This window comes from Grampus griseus (genome assembly GCF_964374135.1).
Source record: "Grampus griseus genome assembly, chromosome: 5".
Taxonomy (NCBI): domain Eukaryota; kingdom Metazoa; phylum Chordata; class Mammalia; order Artiodactyla; family Delphinidae; genus Grampus; species Grampus griseus.
Window position 1 is genome coordinate 82,723,096 of NC_138998.1, and position 25,530 is coordinate 82,748,625.

Genomic DNA, 25,530 nt, shown 5'->3' on the forward strand with positions numbered 1-25,530 from the left:
AAGAACCAAGCCTGACCCAGCGTGGCCTTGAGCGCCGCCGCCTCGCCAGACCCTCTCTCCCCCTTTCCCTCCCACCGCCCGGGATCCAGGTTCCCTCCTGCCGCCTCAGCCGTCAGCGACAGCGACACCCTCTCCTCCCCTCCCGCGGCTCCCCGCGCCAGGTCGCCGCGCCAGACAGCGGGTAACCGCCGCCTCCGCTGGGGCATCCCGACTCCATAGGCCTAACGCGCTCCAGACACCTGCCTCTCACTGGCCACCGCCGCTGCCCCTCACCCGGCAGCCCCCTCGGCAATTGGCCCCCGGCCGTCCCTCGTCATCCTCGGCCTCGCCTCGAGTCCCGCCTCCGTCGCCAGGTCATTTAAGTTTATCACAAATAAATAAATAAAGGAGGAAATAGAAATGCGTAGAAAGTAAAAGCAGTTAGGAGGGGGCGGGGGCCTGGAGAAAAAAGGTGGGCGCGGCGGAGGTTAGACAACCAAACCTGATCGTGTCTGTGTTGACCAATCACGACTCACTCTAGTCCGGTCTGACGGGCCCTCTCAACCAATAGCCTCCCACCTCTCGGATCACTGAACAACGAGATATGACTGACCTCTCCAGAGTGGACGAAGGTGCGGCGGACTGAGGGGGGGAGCGGAAAGACTGCTGACCAATCGCCTGTTAACAGTTCTCTGAGCGAAGTTTCAGTGCTCCAATGGGTGTCTGAGATAGCGGATTGGGCCTCTTCTAGCCCAATCGAAGCTGGTAGAGATGAGGGAAGAGGCAGATGGGGGCGGGGACAGGTGAGGGGAGGAGGAAGAGTGTATTTTGTTTATGGGCGGCAACCTCATGAGGGGCGTCCCATTCTTATTGGCTCACTGAAGCCAAGAGTGGCGTGGGGGCAACCCAATAGCAGGAAAAGATAGAGGGTTCGCGGCGTGAGGCGCCCAATGTGGGCCTTCTGCCGAAGAAGTAGGGGCGGGGGGAAGTTTAGGAGTTGAGGAAAGAAGATTAAAGAGCGCGAGGAGGTAACGCCAAAAACTCTAATTTGTTGTGGGGCGGGCTGGAGGGAGGGGTGTGTGCGTGCTGTGGGGGACGGGGCGTCTGCGAGGCGCTTGGAGTGGGGGGCGGTGGGACAGGAAAGGAGGGGCGCGGGGTGGGGTTGGGGGAGCGAGTTAGAGTGGCGAGCCCGCGGGCTGTTGGCCGGCCGAGCGCGCGCCCCCTCCCCCGGGTGCCCTCCCCCCGGCGGCCCCTTTCCCCGAGCGCCCCTCCTCGCGCCGGGCGGCGGCGGTGGCCTCGCATGACCCGGCGCGGAGGGAGGGAACGCGGGAGGGTCCTGGGTTCCAGGATCGGGCGGGGCGTCCCGCAGCTGGAAACGTGTCTTCTGCCTTCTTTCTACTCCCCGCGCCTGGAGCTGCCGCTACCAAGAAGAGGAGCTGAGGGGGACTAGCCGGGGCTCAGGAGCTACTAGAGGCGCCCGCTTGTCTTCCGCCCCCTCCCTCCTCGCCCTTCCCCGCTTGCCGTGGCTCTAGCAGTATCTGGAGCGTCTTCAGAGAACTGGGGGGCGGGAGGGGTCCTGGCCCAGAGCCGCTGGACGCCCCTCCAGACGCCGGAGCTACCGGCCGCCGCCTGCTTCGCTGCTACGACTGTAGAGAAGGGGGCATGGGAAGGGAAGACAGCTTTCCTTCTTTCTCTCCTCCTTTGGGCCCCTTTGGAAACATTAAAAAATGTTTACGCTTTTTCCATAGCTGAGAGAAAACGGTTGGAAGCTTTTTGAAAGTTTAAAAGAAATGCACTCTCTTTTACATTGTTTAATGCATTACTGTCCGTGTGGCTTTCTGGTCTTCTCCCACCATACGCCCCACGCCCTGCCCTCCTAAAGCTGTTAGCCTTTTTAAGGATGCTGAAGAGGCAGGAGGCAGGGATTTTCTAAAAGTTGTATTGATAAACACTTGTACAAACATATGCTAGGCACACACATAAACGATAAACATTCGCGAAAAACACAATATGGCGTACAGCTACCCTAACTAGCGCGGTAATCCGCTGATCTCTTAACCCAACCCAGTTGAATGGGGTCAGTAGCAGGATGACAGTTCTCCAGTAAAAATCTGAATGAAGCAGGAAGTAATTTGGAAGCAGCCCGTGGGTAAAGTACTGTCCTCACATCAGCATTGGCCCAAGCTAAGTTGAATTTGTGAATCTTCGAGTCATGTGAAAATTGTCTTAACTGCTTCTTACCATTAAAAATACCAAAATGTTGCTCAAGTGGAATTTTCTCACTGCGTGGTCATGTGTGAATTTCAGCTAAGAAAATTAAGAGACCACTCATTCCCCCAGTGTTTTCAAGCAAGCTCTGTTCTAAAGTTAGTATTTTTGTTGCTATTGAAAGTTTTAAAACATGAATTATAAGGACCGTTTTGTAAATACATTCTCTAGCTTTACACATTGAATAATCCGTTACCATCGACAAATTCATAAATGGTTTACTTTCTTACCTGTTGCTCCTAATCCCATGCACCCTTTGCTATTGATTGGGAATCGTTAAAATACACCGTTCTACCCCATCACATCCCCAGTCCAATTTTGGCTACGATTTGCATTTCTGTATTTCTTGGAAAAGAACAACAGCAAGAACAATTTACATTTTTTTAATGCCCATGTTTGCTCTTTGTCATTCTTAATCAGAATGTATCAAAGTTGATGCACATATAGTGCATGGTAATACCATTCACTGTGCCCTCTTGGAAGTAGTCTTCTCTCAAGGAAGTTTTTGGTATTGTCCTTGAAGAATTGCTGATATTACTCATTGCTTAGCGCTCAAGGTTTAATTCTTAAGGTTGGGGATGTGATTTCCATTGAGCTCAATTTTGGAGGGCTTTAGCCTTGAGCATACATCATGCTCAGACAGTGAGGAGAAGGAAAAAAGTGAGTTTTCTAGAAATATAATTATCTGCTCAGTGAGTCCAGCAGTTGGGTATTTTTGGTTTTGTGATTTCAGATCTCACAGACCAGTGGAATAAAGAACTTTTGCATATGAAGATCAGGTGACAAGTTAACTGGCTACCAGCCTCCAAAGCAATACGCCCTTTCATGGTGAGGTCCCAATTTTAACACACTAAAGAAAGAAGTTTAAGACTAAAAATTGTCAAATTTTATCCATTTTTAGGAAGAACTCTTTATATTTACTTGTTTAGTTCATTTAAGATGCCAGTATTTTGAAATAACTACTATACCAAGAAAATACAGGTATAGTTAATGTGTACATTCGCTACTAGCAACTAGCTACTGAAAGACAATATGAGTTTAAGCGGAGTACTAGAGGAAAGAACAACTTACATGTGAGGGTTGTAATTTTGGTGTGTGTGTGCGTGGAAGGGGAGGAGGGGTATTGTTCAGAATAACTAGTTGATGTGATGCCAGTGTCCTAAGTAAAGTCAGGAAGTTTTTGAGACCCATACATATACAATTGCTCTTGCTGTCAAATTAACACGACTTTGACTACTTGGTATAGGAATAAAATCCAAGGAAAAAGCCATTTTAAATGAATTACTTTTATCTCAGTAGTCAGTCTTCAGAAGACCTTCCAACCAAATTGAAATTCCTAGAAAAAATTGGGTCATTTTAGAAGAACAATAAAAGATACAACTAAGTTCCTATAAAGGATCTAAAATTTATAAACTAATTACAAAGTATTTGAAATATCTTAGAATAAGTGGTAAGAAGAGATTCTTTAAAACATTTGGAATACAGAAGTGGAGCTTGATGGGCTCTGATTTATTCTCTGAAGTGATTTTTTTTGTCTGAAATGGATTTTTAAATTCATCAAACTGTTCTAGACACTGTTCTAGATACTTGGGATGTAAGAGTGAACAAAAGATAAAATTACCTACCCATGTGGAGTTTACATTCTAATGTCGCATACACTTTGGTTACTTCAGATTGCTAGAAGAAGGTAGTTTTGGATGAAACTTTAAAACCTAGCTGTTTTCTCATTTGGGGGAATATGATTTAAAAAAGCTTAGAGAAGTTCGAGGGGCAGGGAGATTTTACCAATTGCCAATGATAAGGAAGGAAGAGCTTACTGTATTATTTGTACCCTTTGTTATTGTCATGAAATATTCTCCATATGTTTCAGTAGGTCTTTTTAACAGATAGGGGTTTTATTTTTTCGTAATTTTAAGCTTGCCTTTGAAATAAATAAAATGTTATTTTATATTAAAAAAAATTCTGTGTCTTGGAATTTACTGTAAAATTCCTGTGGAGCTTTTGTCTTGTTAGCAAATTGTGGTAAACATAAACTAGAATATCTTAATTTGTTTAGTTAGAATTTGTTTTAAGAATATGTCTGAAAAATCAAGTGCCTAAATCTTTTACAGTTGTGGTTTTACCAAGAGAAGGTGGAAATTTGTAATTAATTTATAGGTGACTTTAAAAAGAGAAAGAGAGGCCTGCAAAAAATGCTTTGTTATTTAAACCTTTCAAACTACAAAAGCATTTGATTGGCACTTCTCTGATTTAATAGACCATTTGTAATGCAAGAGGAACATTACAGAGTATTTTAGTATTACTTTAATCATTTAGTCTGTAGGTGTAAAAATCCTAGGTTTCTAACTGAAGGAAACTTGGTGCCTGGTTAAGGGAGTATATGATTTTGAAGCAAAGTTTGTTGCTTCAAGTAGTGGGTGTCTCACCTTTCCAAAACCTAGCTCATAGTTCTCAAATAACAAGTTCTTATTTTCGTTATTTTTCTCTATCACAGTGAGTTTTATTTTGTTAGTCAAGTGTGAGTTCAGTTCTTAAGTAGCATGATTTTTTTTTTTTTTTTAAACACAATCCTCCTACCTACAGTCCTCCCATCCCCTGCTGTAAAGAGCTTGAATCTATATCTACACTAGATCTCTATGCTAATTTGTAGCATAATCAATTCTTCTAGAAAGGGTACATATTAATGCACTTTAGAGAACTTTGAGATTGCCTGTGGCTATTAAGTATAGACCAGGCAGCGTCTGAAAGCTACAAATAGGAAGATTTAGGACAAAAAGCAGAGACTGTAACTAATAGAATATATTGTTTTAGCTGAAATCTTTTTTAAAAAGCAAAGTGGAAGAATGGTTAATAGAATGTTAAAAATTAAGAACTTTTCCTAATTCTAGTAAGGATGGTTGATCAATGTGTCCTTATGTGCATGTAAGTATGTATTTATATATGATCAGTTTTTGAATAAAGACATATTTCATTACTGGATAAATGATTCCAGTCCTGCCTTGTGTTCGTTGACATGGAAGGCATTCAAAGTTCCCAGGTGATTTTGTTTAACATACTCTGTTACTAACCAAACCTTTGCCCCGAGCAACATAGAAATACAAGATAATTAAATCTTTGTAAATTTTGTAATAATTTGGATTAAAATTTATTTTGCGAAGTTTTTTTTAAAGCATGATTACTAAGCAGCACATAAAATGAATGAAATCTAAAGTGAAGAGCTGTTAGAACCCTGGATCCACATAATAAGATAGTTGAGAGTTTCAAAAGGGGCATTCATAGAGTAAAAGATAAAATCTTGACATGTCAGATTTCTATAGTAATAAAATAAAGACTAATTAATATTCATATTTTTAAGGTAAGTGTAAGTATGTGTACAGTGCATTTTAAGTCAAAATTTGGGGTGTTATTGGCTAGACACAGTCATTTCTTTGCCAGAGATACTAGACTGTATGAAGGCTAACCATCTGTCAAGTGATGGAGACAAAGAAAGGTTTAATATACTAGCCCAAAATTTCCACAAACTTGTTTTGAATTTTATTGTCATTTTGTTTTGGCCTTCATATTCTGTGTTGAATATGCACTGGGTCAGTCACCCCACTTAGTTTTTCATCCCACTTAGTTTTATGAACAGACTATTCAAGGTTTAGATAAGGTTACTGTCGCAGCTGATGTGATCTAGAGGCAAGATAAAATGTTTTGATTTTGCTTTCATGTAATGATTAAAAACTCACAAGTGGACCACCCATTAGCAGTTATACAAGTGACTTCAAGCACACTTATTTTCACCTACCCATTCTGAATTTTGGGTGTCTTAATTCTTTTGCTTTATATATTCAAGCCTCATAATTCAAACCCATTCCTGAGCTATTTGGGGGGGTGGGGATGGAGGGAAGTAGCAACGGGAATCCAGATTGCCTGTTTTAGGTACAATATGGTGTGATGTGAAATTGAAACAGCAGATTGGTAAGAAACTTTAGTTTCAAACAAATATAAACTAGTTTATTTAGTGAAGTCATACACAAAACAGGAGTCTCTATTGACAAGACAACTTTTTTTTTCCAGTAACTTCCACATCAGGAAGTCACCATGGTTCTTTGGGCCAGCAGACTGTTTCTAAGGCATCATATAAGAAAAAGAAGCCCTAATATTGCTGATTTTAATGATATTCTTAGATGTGGCAGGCCAAGGAATTATTTATAGCAGTGCTAATTATATCAATAAAAATAGCAATATTAATACTGTGAGTGTCAAAATCCATTCTTGACAGTATGAGGTAAACAGAACTATAGTCAAACAAAGCAGCCAGCCTGTCTCTACTGTCAGCTCATGAATATGCACTTCAGGAAAAATATACACACAGTTTAGAGAATTAAGTGTATTGATTTAATCTCTTTTTCAATTACTTTTGACCTTTTTAAAAAAAAGATGTTCTTTATTTTAAATTCAAACAATATTAAAAAGACTTGGATTTTTAGTTTTGAAATTATTGGCAACCATTTTCTTACTGACTGTCATTAGTAAGTTTCTAGAGACTTATTTATTTATATATGGTTAAGTACTTTATAAATTATCAGAAATTCATTTTCTTTGTACCCCCATTTTTGGGACACAAATTACCATCACAAAAGGAACCTCTAACAGTTTACAAAATGAAACAATACAAAACAAAACAAACCCTACCACTACCATACATGTACACACAACCATAAATCTCTGGCTTCCTTTAGGCATTAAAAGGATATCCTTTTCCATGGTTTTGATTTAAGAAAGAGCATAAATTTTCTTTGTAGCTGTTTTTACTTCTAGTCAGTTTTTACAATTTTATGTTATTTTAAACTTATTTTCCTAGGAATATAAAAATCCAGTAAGTAGAAGTCATTAAATCCAATGGTTTTTAGCTTGAGGGGACATCTAACTTATCAGCCAATCCCTCATATGTTTGATTTAATTCTTTCATTTTATTGCACATTGTAAAAATTTTCAGATGTAGAGATTGGAAATATTGTTTTTGGTATAATGTTGCAAGCAACTAGTTGTATGATCTTAAGCATTTCACATAATTTGTTTGGATCTCTGCCTTAGCTTCCTTCACCTTCAGGGTCCCTTTCAGCTCTAATAATATGAGTATCTTTCTTTTGATACTTGAGTCTTTATTTTAGCTTCAGATAATGTGACTGGATGTGATGTGCAGGGGGCACCAGGAAAGAGTATATGTAAAATATTTGACTTTGCTTTTTACTTCCAGTCCTGGATAAAAGTTTCATTTTAATGATACTTGCTTTCAAACATAGCATAGTAGTACAAGAGCCACAATATTAAGTACTGATAATCTTTTATAGTTGGTAACTATAATGTCTATTAGTTTACATAAATTTTTACCAGCTCACCTTTACTCATGTAGATATATTGGTAATAGAATTTATAAACATGATTCTTTGCATTTTACTCTGCATAAAGTTGCTTAACTGGAGAAAGCAGGTAATAATAGAATGAATTAACTCAGAGTTGTTTTCTAATTCTATAAAATATATGGATAGATATATTCGAAGAAAAAGGTAAATTTGGTTTATGTGCCTAATTTTTAAAGCAAAAAATAAATATACTTCGAGTAATCAGGGGCCATCTCCATATAGATCTTATAAAACTGGTAATTTTTAACTGCTGCATTTGATTTTTGATCCTACATTATATCCATCCAGGGATAGATTTACATAGGAGGACTGATAAGATAGACAAAGAAAGTTGACTCTGTTTTGATGAAGAATAGTGGGAAGAATCTGAAACAAACTGCATGCAATTTGTGTGTACCTACCTGTAGGTATTTATTTAATGATGACCTCAAAGTTTTCATTTAGAATTTCACTCTCAGTTTCTTTTTAATTGACTCACATTCCTTTTGCTAGTATGAATGGTAGTGAGAGGCTCAAAACCGTCAAATCCTTTACCTATTCACAAATGGAAACAGCTATCTGGAGAAAGCTATATAATCCTTGGTTCCTTCCCCTTCCATACACATATCCATCGTTCTTGATACTGCTCATAACATTTTATAAATTACCTCATAGACGGAATATACAACAAACACGACAATATATTAGATAATGCTAAGCTTTTGGGAGAAATGGCAAGAAAAATTTTAGATCAACCATAGGGCAAAAAAGGTGGTATGAGTGCTTCAATGCATGCAAATAAGGGGAAAAAAGCATTCTAAGAGATATTTAGAAGGGAAGCTGATTTTAGACTATAAGTTAACTGAAACCCAGCACATATACTGAGGAATTAATGTAGACCCTTTTCTAAAGGCATTGGTACCAAAAAGACTGGCAAAATTATTAGTTGTGAGCATAGTGAAAGAAAATAAAATACATTCTGTTCTTGTACTAAACAACAGTAGCCAACATGTATGAGCACTTAACTCTGTACCAGACATTGGTTATATCTGAATTTTTTTCAGTTAATTTCATAATCCTATGAGATAGGCACTTTAATTATGTCATTTTTAAAGATAAGCTAAGCCTCAGAAAGGTTAAGTAACTTATTCAAAGTCACACAGCTAGTGTATAACAGTTGGGAATTCAAACTCAAGTCCAATTCTAGAAAACCTAAACTCTTAATCACCACCTCATCATGCCTCTCTTCTGGGACCATTTTTACTTAGTACCCGCCCTGATTAGTACTGATAATTTTATTTCAAGAAAGGCATAGTGGATTTGGAGAAGGTTCCAGAGAAAGGCACAAAGTGAAAGAGCTTAAGTGGGAGGAATGGTTGCTATGGTAAAGTTTGTTTTTAAAATTTAACTCTTCAGTCTAGAAGTACAACTTCTATGAGGGAATTTATCTGAAGGTTTTAACAGAGGATGGACTGGGTAGCCACTGCCTGATTTGGTTGGATGGACAACCGTGGAGCTGGGTAACAGATGTCAAAGCAGATGGAGGAAATCATGAGTAGGAGCAGGTCAAAGGGAACTTTAGATACTGGCAGTACTGGGAAGGCAGAGGTCAAAAAGACCGAAATCAAACAGGTTGAGTAACCAAGAATCGGGATCATGCAGAAAAAAAGGGTGAGGCAGAACAGAAACAGAATATACTCAAAACTTTGGTAAATCCTACTGACTTTGGAAGGCCCTAACATTTATTGTTTGTTTTTTGCACCCTTAGATTTGTTTCAGAACCAACAGCTGGCTTAAATAGGGGCCACCTAGAGTCTGGGATACAAAGACTGCTATGGTTTTGGCACAAAAAACATGATTATCAATACTAACTTAGAATTAGGCAGTAAGTTTAGATGCATTAAAAAGAAATGCAATTTAGCACAGAAACCTATGTGATAAACCTGAGAATAGCTGTCATTTATTGAGTACTTGCTGTGTACCATTCAATTCTGAAATCACTGTTTCTGGGGGGCATTTATAGTACAAGTTACCGTCTGCTGTCCAGTTTTCAAATATAAGAAAACATCTGCTAGCTTTTCTGAGGATTTGATGGGTAAAACAAATTATACCTTAATTTTATTTCATTTCATGTTGTAATGTAGCTTTTGATATCTCCTCTTCCCACATTCATGGAGCCAGGCTCTACCAGGCTTAAGGTGGAATAGAGTGTAGACTTCTCTTGTGTAAACTTTTCCTTCAATTGTCGCTATACTGAAAGAAAGGTTCAGTTTTATTTGATAGGAAAAATGCATTTCTATCAGAGTAATCGGTTCAAATGATCAGCCCAGGTGAAGTCAGTGTACATGAATTTGGATTATATTTATGATTGCCAGCATGAGTTAATGAAAAGGGAATTATATAAGCTTTTAAAGTGATTTTTTGTTATTTCAAATAATTTTAATGACATCAAACCAAATACAGACAGATGTGTATGCCATGTATACATACTCATACCCTTTTTCTACAAGGTATGGAGACTTCAAAAGTTTTTAAGAGATAATATTCATTGTTGAGCTATATTATGTATATATAGAGAGGTGGGGAAGAGTTGGATTGTCTGAATGGAGTCAAAGAATAATGGAAGAACTATACTGTCACTTATGTGTCTTCAGTTTTCCGTATTACAATATCTCTGTTATTTCCTTCAGACTCTTATTTCTAGTGCATTAGGAAATATATTACAATAATCATTTTGTATGTTTCAAATTGATACATCACTAATACAATATACTGTGAAGTTAGAAAGATAACCAGCATTCAGTTTATTCATGACACCTTTCCCCTTTAGGTTTATTGTCACTGGTACTCTTTTGTTCTCGTTCTTTTGACATCTGGTGGTATCTAGTCTTTTTAACAACTATGTTGTTTGCATCCTCCCTTCCCTTCATATATCTGACCCTTAGAGAAATACCTTTGAAAACTCACCCTCTCAATAATCTTTCTTGTTCTAGCAAAGGGTTGAGAACAAGGCAATATTATGTTGAAGGGGTGGTTTGAGCTGAAAAGTGAACAGGATTCCAGACCTTTCTGGTTCAGGTATTTCACATAACAGTCTCAACAGTTGTTATAAAGTGAATTGCTAGAGTGTATAAAAGCCAAAAATAAATGGTTGCTGTTTTTCTGTAATTTTGTATTATGCATACCTCTGTTTCTATCTATTATTTGTGTAATTATGAATTTTATTGTGCAGAAAGGGGTGCATTCATTCTTTGACATTCATCACCCAGGAAAGATAGCATTCAGAATTATACTACACTGAACTGCAGATCCTTAAGGGCAGTACCGTATTTTATTAATCTTTGAAGCCTTGGTGCTTAGCACAGTACCTGGCACACTGGAGGATTCAATGTTCATTAGACTCTTTTGTAGCTGTCCTAGAAAGATTACTTTGTACTTGCTTACCAGGCTGTTCATTCCTTATTTTCTTTTGACTGGTTCAAATTTAGCATTGTTACAATCATTAATACCTATTACAGGGTTTCTCTGTACTTTTCTAAGACCCAGACATTTTTACACATGCTCATGATCTTTTATCCTTTTAGATACTTAATGAAATTCTGTCATGGCAGAAGTCCCAATAAAAAATTATATTTACCGTGATTCAGAAAAGAAATATATCAGTTATCGCCCATCAGTGGTAAAGCAAATCTACTGCAATCAATTCAGGATATTGTATTGAATAGAGTACACAGAATTACATTACCTAGTGATTCAAGGGTGAAATCCAAATTTCATATCCTATATGATTCCTATCTGGATAGTAGGACAAACAGTCCAGAGTATTTCTTTTTTGCACTTAATAGATTGTAATGAGATTTTGAGCATTTTATATGAGCTTCCTAATTCTTAAAAAGATAAGTTCATAAAGTCTCACACAATTAAAAAACAGAGCTTTAGATAATTTTACCTTATTATCTAAGTTGTTTAGAAGTCAGTCCAATGAAACACTTTAATGTTATTGACATTATATCCTTAGCTCTTATAGAAAGCAAACACGGTAATTGGGCTATGAACAATATGAAGGGTAATGTCATGTAAACCACTGTGTAGCGTGCATGTTTCTTTCCTATATAACAGCTGACATGCTTTTTCATATTTATAAGACCTGCTAGTTAGACAGTGGGAGACTTACATGATCTGCCAAAGTCATAGTTTGTCTCTCTACTAACTGAAGCTATAGCAAATTGATTTGAAGTTGTTTCCAAAAGAAAAGATAATTATGTCCTGGGATAATTAAAACTGGGGTCTCATTAAAGCGTACTTCAAGTGATTAGTAGCTATGGTATATTTTGGAATTTGTATCTAAGAACATAAAGAGAGCATATTGTTGTTTTTGTATATTCAAGAATATGCTTTCTGAGGAAAGTATTGATTCTTGGAAATAATGATAATGAACTCCCAGACAACCCCAGACCCACATACCTCTCCCCTTTCTCAATATTTTTAAAATTAAGGATTCTGAAAACAAGGTGACCTATGTATGGCCATCTTCCCCTTCCCTTCCAATTCCTGAGTGTCTTTCTGAATCAAATTGCTACTGAGATCTGTAAACAATTGCTGTGACACCTTGGGCAGAGAAACACTGCTTTGAAAACTTCTACCATCAATTGGGCAAGCAACTAGAGAATAGTACTGAAGTTCAGGGATAAAGATCAGAAAACAGTAGACATTGTAAAGAAGAGCTTGGGCTTCAGAGGTCTGTGAACCAATATGGGAGAAAGTTAATATCTGCCTATTTTATGTATCCAAGTCTCCCCAGTAGGCTAAAAAGTCAGAGTAGCTGAATGTGCTGGCTGAGTTTTCTCTGTCCCTGAGGCTGAAAAGAAATTCAGAGATAGGGCAACAGTGATCTACCTCCTCATGCCTTGGCAGGGAACTGGTAGACTGTCTACATTTCTTTTCTCCAAGTGTTATGCTTCTGCCATTTAGGATACTCTAACAACCAGACCAGAGTTCCAGTGAGTTATCAATGAAAAATAACAATCCATCAAAGGGGAGCCAGTAGTGAGGGAGAGAGGAAGATCAGGCAGGAAAATTAGAGTACATACTCCAAGCAACTAGCACTATTGGCAAAAATAAATGAAACCTGAATTTTGAAATATATTAAGAGCACTTAAGGATATTCAAACAAAGAACAAAAAAGAATTTCAGATACTAAGAAAAACATATCTCAATTGAGCGACTCAGTGGAAAAATCGGAGAACATGGTCACTGTTGAAACATGAGTCAGTGAACTGAAAGACCAAGTGCAAGAAATATATCAAAGTACATAGCACAACTAAAACACGGTGAAAATATTGAATAAAAAGGATGAGTCTTGGAGGATAGTTTAGAAATCAAAATGTGAATAATAGGAATTATAGAGGGAGAAATAAGAACAGAAGGAGGAGAGGTATAATTAAATAATAGAAGAAAATTTCTTTGAGTGTAAGAAAAATCAGAGTCTGTGGATTGAAAGAGTTTATTGATTTATGGTCTTGAATGAAAGAAAAGATACAGTTCTGAACTCTAAAAATAAATTGAAACAAACTCCCAAGTAGAAAGAACAAGTTTCTCCTATAAAGAGGAGAAATATCGAAGTATCATACAACTTCCTATTTGTAACACAGGAAGCAAGAAGATAGTGGAATGACATCTACAAACTGCAAAAGGAAAATTACTACAGTCCAAGAATCTCAATGCCCAGAAAGTTGTCATTTGCCAGCCAAGGTGAAAGAAATACATTTAGGGAAAACCAAGAACTCAGAACATATAATTATTATTCCCCATCCAAGAAAATGCCTGAGGATAGATTATAAGCAAACAACAAATGAACCAGGACAAAGATTTCAAGATGAAAAGGAAAGGAAATAGTGGTAAATAATGAGCATTTGTATATAATTGTGTGTGTTGTGTGTATAATTTCCTTTAAGAGATAAAGATAGATGGCTAGTAAATGTGTAATAAAATAGACAATTTCAGACTTTTGAAATAAAAGGATCATACTTATGTAAAGAAAATTTTTAATGTACTAAAACTGTCTTATCAACACTTAGTTGATGGCAGGAGTAGACAGGAGGAATGTAAAAAAGGAGGAAAATAAGTGGTGGGAGATGAGAGGAGGAAGAAAAGAGGAGAAAAGTGAATGTATCCTAAAGATCTCATTTATTTAGGAGAAAGGGGTGGGGGATAGAACCTCTTGGTGGAGGAAAAATTTGTCTTAGAAAGATAGATACATGAAAAAATATATATATTTATACATCTGTTAATTAGAGTAGAGAAAGGGAAGGTTAGCATGATAAAACATCATGTAGAACTTTCATAGCAGCAAGGAAAAAATACAATGCAGAGCCACTTGATCAAACAAAAAAATACGGAAAAGGGAAATAAGGAAACAATAATGTAAGATTAAAAATAAATATAAGTAATTGGAAGATATACAATTATGCACATTATTCCATTTAATGTAATGGACTAAATTCTCCCATTAAGAAAACAGATGTCAGATTGAATTTAAAAACATAAGGCACTCAAATTATATTACAAGAAAAACACCTGTGTCAAAATTATAAAGAAATGTTGTTTGTAAAATGGTGGACATAAAAGACATCAGGCAAAGGCAAACAAAAGGAAAACAGAGAAACATGAGTGACAGCATTGATATCAAAAAGGGGCACTGTAATGATGAAAGGCATAGTTTATGAAGAGAATAACCACATAACTCTGTATACAGCAGGCTTATTTATAGTAGATAAGTATGTTAAGTAAAAACTATTGGAAAAGTCTAGACAGCTCTGTTAAACACATGCAAACAATGACTAAGAGAAATGGAATACTATAACTCAGAAGCAATATATTTGTAGAATCTGATATTCTTGAAATATTTTTAAACATCTCTGTGCTTGGCCGCAAAGAAAACTTTATAAATTTTAGAAAGCAGAGATTTTGCAGGCACATCCTCTGATTATAATCTAGTATAATTAGAATTTAAGAAGTTTTTCTAAAAGGTGACAAAAATTATTAATTATTTAGAAATTAAAGAGAACACTCCTAGATAACTCTTGGATAAAGAGGAAGTCATTTGGAAAACAATGAAAAGGAGAATATTTTATGTAAAAACCTATTGAAAACAGGTAAAGAGATTGTCGGAGTAGAGTTGATAGCCTTAAAGGCCTTCATTATTAAGATGGAAAATAAAGGATTATCTAGTAACTTTAAGAAATTAGAATAAACACTAATATAAGAGAGAATAAAAGGAAATTAATTTTTTAAAATATGAAATTAATGAAGGAAAACAAAATGTAATAAAAAATCAGTCTAAAAGCTGGCTCTTTCAAAAGACTTAATATAATACATAAACTCCTCGGGAAGGTGAAAAAGCAAAAAAGAAAATGAGGCCAGTAATTCCACTCTGAAGTGGAAGAGAGTTGAAAGCATATGTTCACTTAAAACTTGTACACAAATGTTCATAGCAGCAATATTCATTATAGCCAAAAAGTGGAATAAAATCAAAGAAGCTCTCCATCAACTAATAAATGGATAAATAAAAATGTGGTGTATGCATACAATAGAGTATTATTCAGCCATGAAAAGAAATGACGTACTGATACATGCTACAACATGGATGAAACATGAAAACACTATGCTAAGTGAAAGATGTCAGACACAAAAGGCCACATGTTATAAGATTCCATTTATGTGAGATGTCCAAAATAGGCAAATCCATAGGGACAGAAAGTAGATTAGTGGCTGTCAGTGCTGGAGGAAGGGAAGATGGGGAGCGACTGTTTAATGGGTATAGGATTTCCTTGTTCTGGAACTAGATAGTTGGTGATGTTTATACAACCTTTTGACTGTACTAAAAGCAACCACAGTATACTCTAAAATGGTTAAAATGGTGAAGTTTATGTTATATGAATTTTATGCTAATAATAATAAAGTTTACAAACAAGAAATTGAGCAAAAATAGATACTAGTTAGGGATGAAAAAGTTGACAAAACTGTAAGGTAAAAAAAGAAATCTAATGCAACTCTCTGGAAATAAATTTGACACCCCTGAGAAACAGAACATCATATGGTCAAATGCAAATTATAAATATCGGCCTAAGAAGAAGTAGAAAACGGTTACCTATTAGTACTGAAGAAATTAGAAAGCTAACCACATGTGATCGCTTAAACTTAAAGAAATAACTAATTCTGATATAATTTAAATTATGCTAGGCCATTGAAAAATAATGAAATATTTTCTAATTTCATTTAATATCTAACTCTGATAAAAATTGTACAGACATAAATTATAGTTCAATCTCACTTATGAAAGAAATGCAAAATTTCTATATAAAATGCAGATTAGCAAATAGTATCAGCATGAATTAAAAGAGTAATATACTAGGACCTAGAATTTTCCTTTTTTCTTTTTAAGTAGGAATTCAAGCATGATTCAACAACAGGAAATATATCAGTATTGTTCATTACATCACCAAATTAAAGGGAAAAATTATACATTCATCTTCAATAAGATTGCTTAAATATAATATTTTCATTCACAGCCAACAGAAAATATAACCTGAAATAGTTAAATCTTAAAAATTCAATTAATATCAGATATTAGACAAGTAATTATTTATCACAATTATTTAACATTGAGTAGGGAGCGTCAGCAAATATAATAGTCAAAGATATAAATAACACTAACATTTGTAGAGACTAACTTAACATGTCTTTTGGCTGATATCAGACCTAAAAATTTTAGAACTCTAATTTAAAAATCTAGAAAAATTAGTAAGATAAATTAAAAAGGTAGTTGGATAGAAAATAATTAGATGAAAATTGATAACTTTTCTCTGGAAATAATAGGCATCTAGGAACCATTTTTCCCAACAGGAAAAAATTATTTAATTTTCCATAGAAACACAAATTATAAAATGCTTATTAATAAAATTACCAAGAATAATATAGGACCTGTATGTAAAAAAGAGGTACTATTTAAAGACATAAAACAAGATATGATTAAAGGATGCACAAACTATGTTTTTGTATGGGAAAACAATAGCAAAATGTTAATTTTCCCAAAGTTAATACATTTATTTAATACAATTCCAATTAAATTTTTAGCAGGGATTTTTTTTTTCTTTTTTGAGCTAGACAATGTTATTTTTAAATTACATAGAAGATTAAGTGCTAAAAAAAGGCAAGAAGATATGAAAAAGAACAGTGAAGAGGGATTTGCATTATACATAGTAGAACATATTACAAAGCCAGATAATCAAAACAATATGGTAATAGCATAGGAATAGACAAATAGATCCATTAAATAGATTAGAGAATCCTGAAACAGGTGACAATTTAGTTTGAAAATCATGAATCATTTAATTAATAGAATTGGCATAAAAGATTATTTTGTGGGAAAAAATGGAAGTATATTGTCATTTCTCACATTATATAAAAATCATGTAAGATGAAATGCTTAAATGAAAACAAAACAAAAAACTTGCCAAAAAAATCTAGGAGACTATTTATAAAATTTTTTAAGAGTAGTGAAAATGCAAAAAATTTAAAATGACTTAACATTGTTGATTGCATAAAAATAAAAATATCTTTTATATAAAAATAAAAGTTATTAGAAAAATGTAGATTTGGAAAAGTATTTATAATTTTACTTTTATTAACATGAAAGGTTAATATCCAAGAGCTCTTAGACAATGCTAAGAAAAAAGTTATGAAACAACCCAATGTAAATGGAAAAGATAATTCACAATAAAGCAAATTCTATTGGTTAACATAAGAGAAGATGCTCAAATTCACTAGGGAAATTCAAGTATACGTAACAGTGATGTAATGTGTCTTAGCATTTAAAATTTCTGTTAGTCTGATGGGTTTAATATTTATTGCCAGTGGTGATGTGGCAAAAAGGGACTCTTACTTGTTACTGGTGCAAATGTGCTATGCTTTAACTTTTTTGAAATGCAGTCTGGTAACACCTATTATATCCTTTGATTGAACAATTTTATTCTTGGGAATATATCCCATAGAAATACAAGTATTGATATTTAAGGGCATATGTATTTTTTGGTTTCAAAGTTGTTACAGCTTTTTTGTAGTAGTAAAACTGCGGGGGGGGGGAGTAATAACATTAATAAGATAATGCTAATAAATAATGGAAATTCATACCATGGATTGTAATGCAGTTATTAAAAGGTGTGAATTAAAGATATCTCAGGTGATCTGGAGGAATTTCTGGAGTTATTGATAGTGAGAAGAGCAAGTTATAGAAAAGTGTGTGTTGATGTTACATTCTTATAAAATAATGACCAAAATCCCTGAATATGTATTTTATATGTAAATATCTATATGTGTATATCTGCTTCATAGTAGAGTTATTTATTTGCAAAGGGAGAATATGGAAGGGTGCATACTATGTTGTGAAAATGGATTGCTTTGAATGGGAGGAAATATAGAGGGAGAGAAGCAGAGAGCCAAGCAATAAAAGGAAAAGAAAAATTGCACTAAAAACATGTTCAAAATCCTACTTATGCTTTTTAATAAAATTAAGTACATTTGGCTGTATAGGTATTAAGAAGTCAAATTAAAGTGTTTAAAAATATTATGGCTACTTTTGATGGTAATGATTTCATATTTTTCAATATTGGTACCAAGGAATTTTTTATTCCTTTACATTTGCTATTTATTTAATTTTGTATCACATGCTACTAGGAATTTCTACATGTTCTAAAAAATCCTTAGATAATTATCTAGCATTTCAGGCCAAATAAACTTAATAATTTATAGTTTGAGATCAAATCAAATTACATGGATCATTCCCATGTCAGGGCTGACATGCAGCTGATATCCCTTAGTAAAAGTTAGGTGGTATGTTTCACTTTGTTCAGTGTTCATTTTCTTTGATTGGTACCTTCTGTGTCAGTTATAAAATATTTCTAATATTACCCCTGTCACTTCACAAATTAATTATAACAACAATAATGAATGAATGGAAGAATTGCACATAGAAATTGCTTAATAAATAAATACTTGCTGATTGACATAATAGATTTTAAGTACAGTAATGATTTTACCAAGGTAATAAAGTGTAGAAATGAAAGCATTTAAGGGTGTTTAAAAATAAGACTAGAAGTCATGATTTCAGGCAAATCATTTGACTCCTGTGTCTCAGAATCTTAATCTTTAAAATAGTGTATTTTCATCACTTATTTCACACAGTCTTTGAGGATCAAGTGAAGTAATAAATGTTTAAGTGCTTTGAAAAACATAATTCATTGTGCAAAGAATGATGATGATAATAAAAATCTGAAGGCAGCCATTTTTTACACTTAATGGACATATATTTTGTATATATATACATATATGTATTTCAAGTTACATGTTTGATATTAAGCCTCTTGACATATCAGTAATAGAATGTATTACTGATGAAGCTATCAAAGCCTCAAATGGACAAAACTGGGATCTATGGAAGGTGTGAATACATTTAATTGCTTAAAGTTTAAAATGAGTCTCCAGAATTTCTTTGTTTTGCTGGTCATTGAGGAAAATTCTTTATTTAGGTATATCTCCTGATGTCCTCTGTTCTAGTATAGAGATATTAATGTTTTGTGGGAAGTCTGGGCCTTCATCTCATCTGGACATGATAATAATGTTGTGTTGTGTTTTGACTTAATAAATGGCCTTGGACAGCTAAACACAGTGGTGTAATCTGTTGTTATATTTCATTAGAAATCCTCTACTTGTAATTTATAGCTGCAGTTAATAGTGACTATAGCATGAATACTTTAAATAGTAAAATCTTTATCATCTTTTAGTAACCAGACACCAGATGTGCCATTGGCAGATTTTGGGTGTGTGTGCGACTATCAAGAAATACATACATTATGATTTGTTGGTTGAAACTAAGACTACAAAAGAGTAAAAACATTTACAATATTTTATTAAAGAAACAGTTATAATCTTAATACTATAGAGACTATACTATACTATTAAAGATACCTAGATTCTGTTTTGAAAAAATGGAATGGATGGAATTGTTTCTCTAAGTCTCAATAAATTATACCTGACTCTTTCCAAGAATACATTCTCATTTTAAAATTTTCTTGCCCCAATAATTTGGCTTTGACTTTTGCATAAATATTCTCGCTATTTCACTAGTCTAATTTCCTTCAGTTAGTTTCTCTGCTATTCTTCCAGTAGTGGAGACAATGTATAAGAAAGTTGAAAAGATAGATCTTAAAAGACATCAATCTTTCTCTGCATTTCTTTAAATAGACCTTATTCAAGGCTAGTAGTAAAAACTACCTGAATTAGTTCTTTTTGATATCTTATATTTCACTTAATGAAGTCATTCTAATCAATATATTTGCATTTTCTATTTGCATTTTGATTATCTTATCAAATATGAAATTAGCAGCAATTGTGACATATATTTTTAAAAATATCTCTTCACTTTTGTCTAGCAATACTAGTGTTACTAGAGCAGAAAGAGTTTTTAGAATACTCTTTATGCATACTTAGATGTATATGTCATTGCCAGTCATCTTTTAATTCTGTTCTTCTCTGTCTCCATTCAAGAAAATTTCTAACCACCAAAGATTACTCGCCCAAATGCAAGTTGCAGTTTGATAGGAAGTTGCAAGGAAATCTTCAAGTAATCTGTTAATCTCAGTCTTAAGAAACCAAAGTGATCATCTCTTAATTCTTTATTCTAAATTAAATTTTTTTATTGGAGTATAGTTGATTTACACTGTTGTGTTAGTTTCTGCTGTACAGCAAAGTGAGTCAGTTATACATATACATATATCCACCCTTTTTTAGATTCTGTTCTCATATAGGTCATTACAGAGTATTGAATATCATACCTTAATTCTTAATTCTTAATATTCTTTCAGTTTCTTTCTCAGGAAAGAAGTTTCTTTCACTTCTAAGTAAATCCTGAATCCCAGTATCTTTTATCAGTATCTTCCTCTTCATTTTGGAATGGACTGAAACAAAATCATCATTTCTTTTTTTTAAAAAATTGAAGTATAGTTGACTTACAGTGTTCTGTTAGTTTCAGGTGTACAGCAAAGTGATTCAGTTATACACACACACATATATTCAATATATAAATGTATAATTTTTTTCATATTCTTTTCCATTATGGGTTATTAATACTTCCCTGTGCTATACAGTAGGTCCTTGTTGTTTATCTATTTTACATATAGTAGTGTGTAGCTGTTAATCCCAAACTCCTAATTTGTCCCTCCTTCCTTTCCCCTTTGCTAACCATAAATTTGTTTTCTATGTCTGTGAGTCTGTTTTGTAAATAAGTTATTTTGTATCATTTTTTTAGATCCCACATATAAGTGATACCAAATCATTATTTCTTAACACTGTAATCAGCTTTCCAAAATATGGCACCTATTATCCCATTCAGTGGTCAGGTTAGTTTACTTAGTTTATCTTTCCAAGTGTCTGAATTTCTTGAATCACTGATGCTCAGTCTTAAAACCATGGTTGTTTTCATTTTTTCTATTTTTTTTTAAATTAAGTTTTAACTTGACCAAATAAAAATGCTTATTTGTTTAAACTTTTACATTTAAGGCTTTATATTTATTATTGCCTTAAATAGTATAAATCTTTTTAGCATCCCTTGGACCTCTTGTTTGGAAATCAGTGGATCGTATAGATTACGGTCTGTGAAATCAGCAACATCCACATCACCTGGGAGCTTAGAAAGCAGAATCTCAAACCCCATCCCAGACCTAATGAATCATCTTTATGTTAATAAGGTCGCAAGTCATTCATACATACATTAAAATTTGAGAAACACTGCTAAAGAATTTGCCATTTAAAAAAAATTGACTTCAGGTGCACAGAATTGGTTAATTATGATATGGTTCATAATCATTGTACAATTTATTATCCTCTTTTGTTTTTATTTTATTCTTTCATTTGTTCTTTTTAATCAAAATAAATACCTGTAAACCCAAGACCCAACCAAAGCATTAGAACATTAACAATAATTTACATCTATCTATATGTTCTTCTCCTACTCTTATCAACACTCCCCTAACCAGAGGTAGCCAGCATTCTGAATTTTGTGTTTATTATTCCATTATTTTTTCAAAAAATAATATATATAGCTATACCACTTATAAATGTGTGACTAAATAATATATTAATATAATACTGTGTCTCCTAGAATATGCTTTTTTTTTGCTCTCAACATTGTTATTAAGATTCATCCATGTTTTTGTAAGTAACTGTAATTCACACCATTTATTTTTAATTTTGTATTATCTTCATAACATCATCACAGTATATTATTTCTCCTGTTAACAGACATTTGGGTTATTTCCTACTTTTTGCTAATACAAATAGTGCTGGTATAAACATTCTTGTATATGTCTCTTGGTGACATTTGCAATATACTCTTTTCAGAATATACTGAGTTTGGAATTGCTGAATCATAGGGTATGTAAATGCTCAGTTTTGCAAGAGATTGTCAAATTATTTTTCCAAAATGGCATTACCCATTTACACTCTCACCAACAATGTGTGAAATATATCTGTAGATCCTTATTCTCTTTAAAATGTGGTATTGTCAGATTTATTAATTTTTGCTACCTGAATGGATAAGAAAATATCTCATTGTGGTCTTGATTTGCATTTTCTTGTTTACCAAAACTGTGAACATGTATGTATGTGTGTTTTCTCTTCTGTAAAATAGTGTTCCTGTCCTTTGCCCATTTTCTTCTTTTAATTTTTTATGGATCTTTTCTATGGATTTGCATGAGTTCTTTATATATTCTAGATACTAATTTTATTTCTTCTTCTGCTTTGTAGCTTATCATTTCATTACCTGTAGGGTATTCTAATGAAAAGAAAATTTTTAATTTTTATATGGTCATACTTATCATTATTTTCTTTTACTGTTAGTGCTTTTTCTATCTTCTTTTACTAAGTCCTACTCTGGAATTGATTTTTGTATGTTATGTAGAGATTAAAGTTTAAGTTGCTTTCTAAAGGGATACACAATTTTCCAGCTCTGTTTAATTTATATTCTTGTCTTTCCTCAGTGATTTGCCTTGCCACCTCTCATATAGCAAGAGTCCATATAAATGAGGGTCTGTTTATAGACTCTCTTTTCTGTGATCTTGGTTTATTTGACTATCCCTATGCCAACAGCACATTTCTTAATTACTAGAGCTTTATATTATAATATGTCCTTATGTGTGGTGGGGAGAGTCTCCCAGAATTCATCTTTTTAGTTCTACCTTTTCCTTAAATGTCAACCTCCCCCCACCCAGCTAAATTTTAATTTAGAACCTATATGCTTCATTCTTTATGTATAAAACCTAGTTATCAATACATTTTTTTAATATCTTCAAGTTTATCCAAAGCATTTCTTACAGTAACTGCTTATTTTGGCTTACAGTTTGTTAATGATGCCAGCCTATGAAACTTAAAAGCAAAAAACCAACAAAATGTAATGCCAGTCTTATAATATTCAAACTAATTCAATTTGAATACCACTCCAGATTCAATTATTTATTTTAAGATTCCAAGTTGATATCATAGTTTCTTAATTTAACAAAATATAAAAAGTGTATACTATTCACTTAACATTGCTTTTAGCAGTTTTTTATGAATCTAAATATAAATTAGCCCATGGAATCACATCCATTCAGGGATTATTATTATCAATTTTAGCTGTCTTTAATATCACTAAATGCCAGACAGTGTTTAAGTACTTAACATTTTTTGGCTCATTGGTTCCTTACAACTCCATGAGGTAGTTATCCCCATTTTACAAATGAGGAAACAAAGGCTGAAAGAGGTTAAATAGCTTGGTAGCTCACTTATTAGGGATTCAGATGGTAAATTCCCGTAGTACTAAGAAATGTTTCCTCGTGAAAACTTCACTGAGCTGCCCCTCCCACAGAACTAATTCTATGATGATTAAATACCTCAGTCTTCCTTCAGTTCTGCCTTAGCACCAAATATTTTTATTCAGGAGGATCAAACATTAACATCAAAGCCATCTTGAGAGAGAACAAAAGATGTAAGTATATAATGAAGAAGTATGTAAAATTGTCTTGGAAATGGAAGATTGGATGTATAGTTACTGGTCTTGAGTAATAGGTTGATTGTATATGTGACGTGGCATCAGATTTCAGGTCATATTTAGCTTTGGCTGGTGGAACCTCCCTCACTCATTTGCCTTTTTCCCTTCTCAGATGTCCAGAGCTTGTATAGTGGTATATTTGTCAGAGGATTGACAAGTATTCTGCTTACTGTTTCTAGTAAAGACACACTTTTGACAGTTTAATGTCTCCATTCTTAACCCTTTGTGTTCTTGAATGCTTACTTCTGTTTTCTATTCTGTGTCTATTTTGATTTTTAAAATAAAAATATACAATCAGATAGGTAAATAATTATATGTTTTATTAATGTCACGTATTAAAATATATTCAACTATTAACATGCTATTCTTGGTATTAGTATTTGTTGAATTATGGGGAAGGCAGATGTTAAGGCGAAAGAGGTTTCTGTGGGATGGAATGAAAACAGGTGCCCACAAAAATATTAAGAGATGGTGACAAAGAGCTGATATATGAGACTCCTAATTTTTCTACTGTGTGCTGACCAGATATCTTAAGGGGATATAGATTTGAGAAAGTAGAGGGAAGAACCTTCACTTACCTGGAGTGGCTGCAATAGGGAGAGGTGTATGATGGCACAGCACACAGAACTAGCCTGTGATCACTTGGAAAAGAGTAAGGGTTAGAACTTAACAGATAGTCATGCATGTTTTTCACGATTGGAATTTTGAGATAAATTGCTCGGCCCTGACCTTTTAACTGATATAGTTTTGCCTCAAGAATGGGTGTTTAATATTGAAAATCAGTGTGTAGAGAAGGCAGAATTTAGAGGGGTAAGTTATAGTTGGAAAGTGATCTAGCTGTGTGAATGTAGGCTAGTGAAAAGCTGATTGCCAGTAGGGGATGGAAACTGAGGGACTTATAAGGTATAGAAATATATTACTCAGACTATATAGCAATTGTAGGAATGTGTGGTCAGAAAGAGGAAGAATAGGATCAATGTGTGAATGGTCTTTATAGACAAATGTTTATTGAAAAAGCAGGCACTTAGACTATATGGAAAAGTAGGGCACATAAAGGCATTATGGGATTGTGATACCTTTTGAATGACTCAAAATCTGTGGAGAACCAAGGACATCCTCAGAGAAATAGGACTGTACAGAGATATAATTTAACTTAATTTACATGCAACATAGGAAGGAATATTTTTGACTGAGGCAATTTTTTTTAATTTATTTTTAAATTTATTTTTGGCTGCGTTGGGTCTTTGTTGCTGCTCGTGGGCTTTCTTTCTTTTTTTTTTCTTTAGTTTCGGTGAGCGGGGGCTACTCTTCATTGCTGTGCACAGGCCTCTCATTGCGGTGGCCTCTCTGGTCGCGGAGTACCAGCTCTAGGCGCGCGGGCTCTAGAACACAGGCTCAGTAGTTGTGGCGCACGGGCCTAGCTGCTCTGCAGCATGTGGGATCTTTCTGAACCAGGGTTCGAACCCATGTCCACTGCATTGGCAGGCGGATTCCTAACCACTGCGCCACCAGGGAAGCCTAGGAAATATTTTTAAGTTTAAGGGAGAATAGAGAGCAAGAGATAGCTATATGCTAACATTTTGCTAATGAAGATAGAGGAAAGAATGAGTCTCTGTTCATTGGATTTGCAACCTAAAGTCAATCGAAGGGGCCCAAATTTGAGAGAAAGAATGTGTATTTGATATTTAGATTCATGCTTTAAGACTTTAGCTGGGCCTTGCTAGTTATTTCATTTTAACTCCTCTTTCCCCG

The 25,530-nt window shown here is 34.6% G+C and overlaps 1 protein-coding gene across 1 annotated transcript in view; it reads left to right on the forward strand.

Moving 5' to 3' along the window:
- Window positions 1-908: 908 nt before the first annotated feature.
- The window catches only part of ZBTB20 (zinc finger and BTB domain containing 20), a 797,618-nt gene continuing 772,996 nt past the window's right edge, over window positions 909-25,530 (forward strand). The window contains exons 1-2 of the mRNA XM_082654615.1: window positions 909-1,007; window positions 2,981-3,075. The gene's annotated coding sequence lies outside the window, so the exon portion shown is untranslated. The remainder of the gene's footprint in view (window positions 1,008-2,980; window positions 3,076-25,530) is intronic.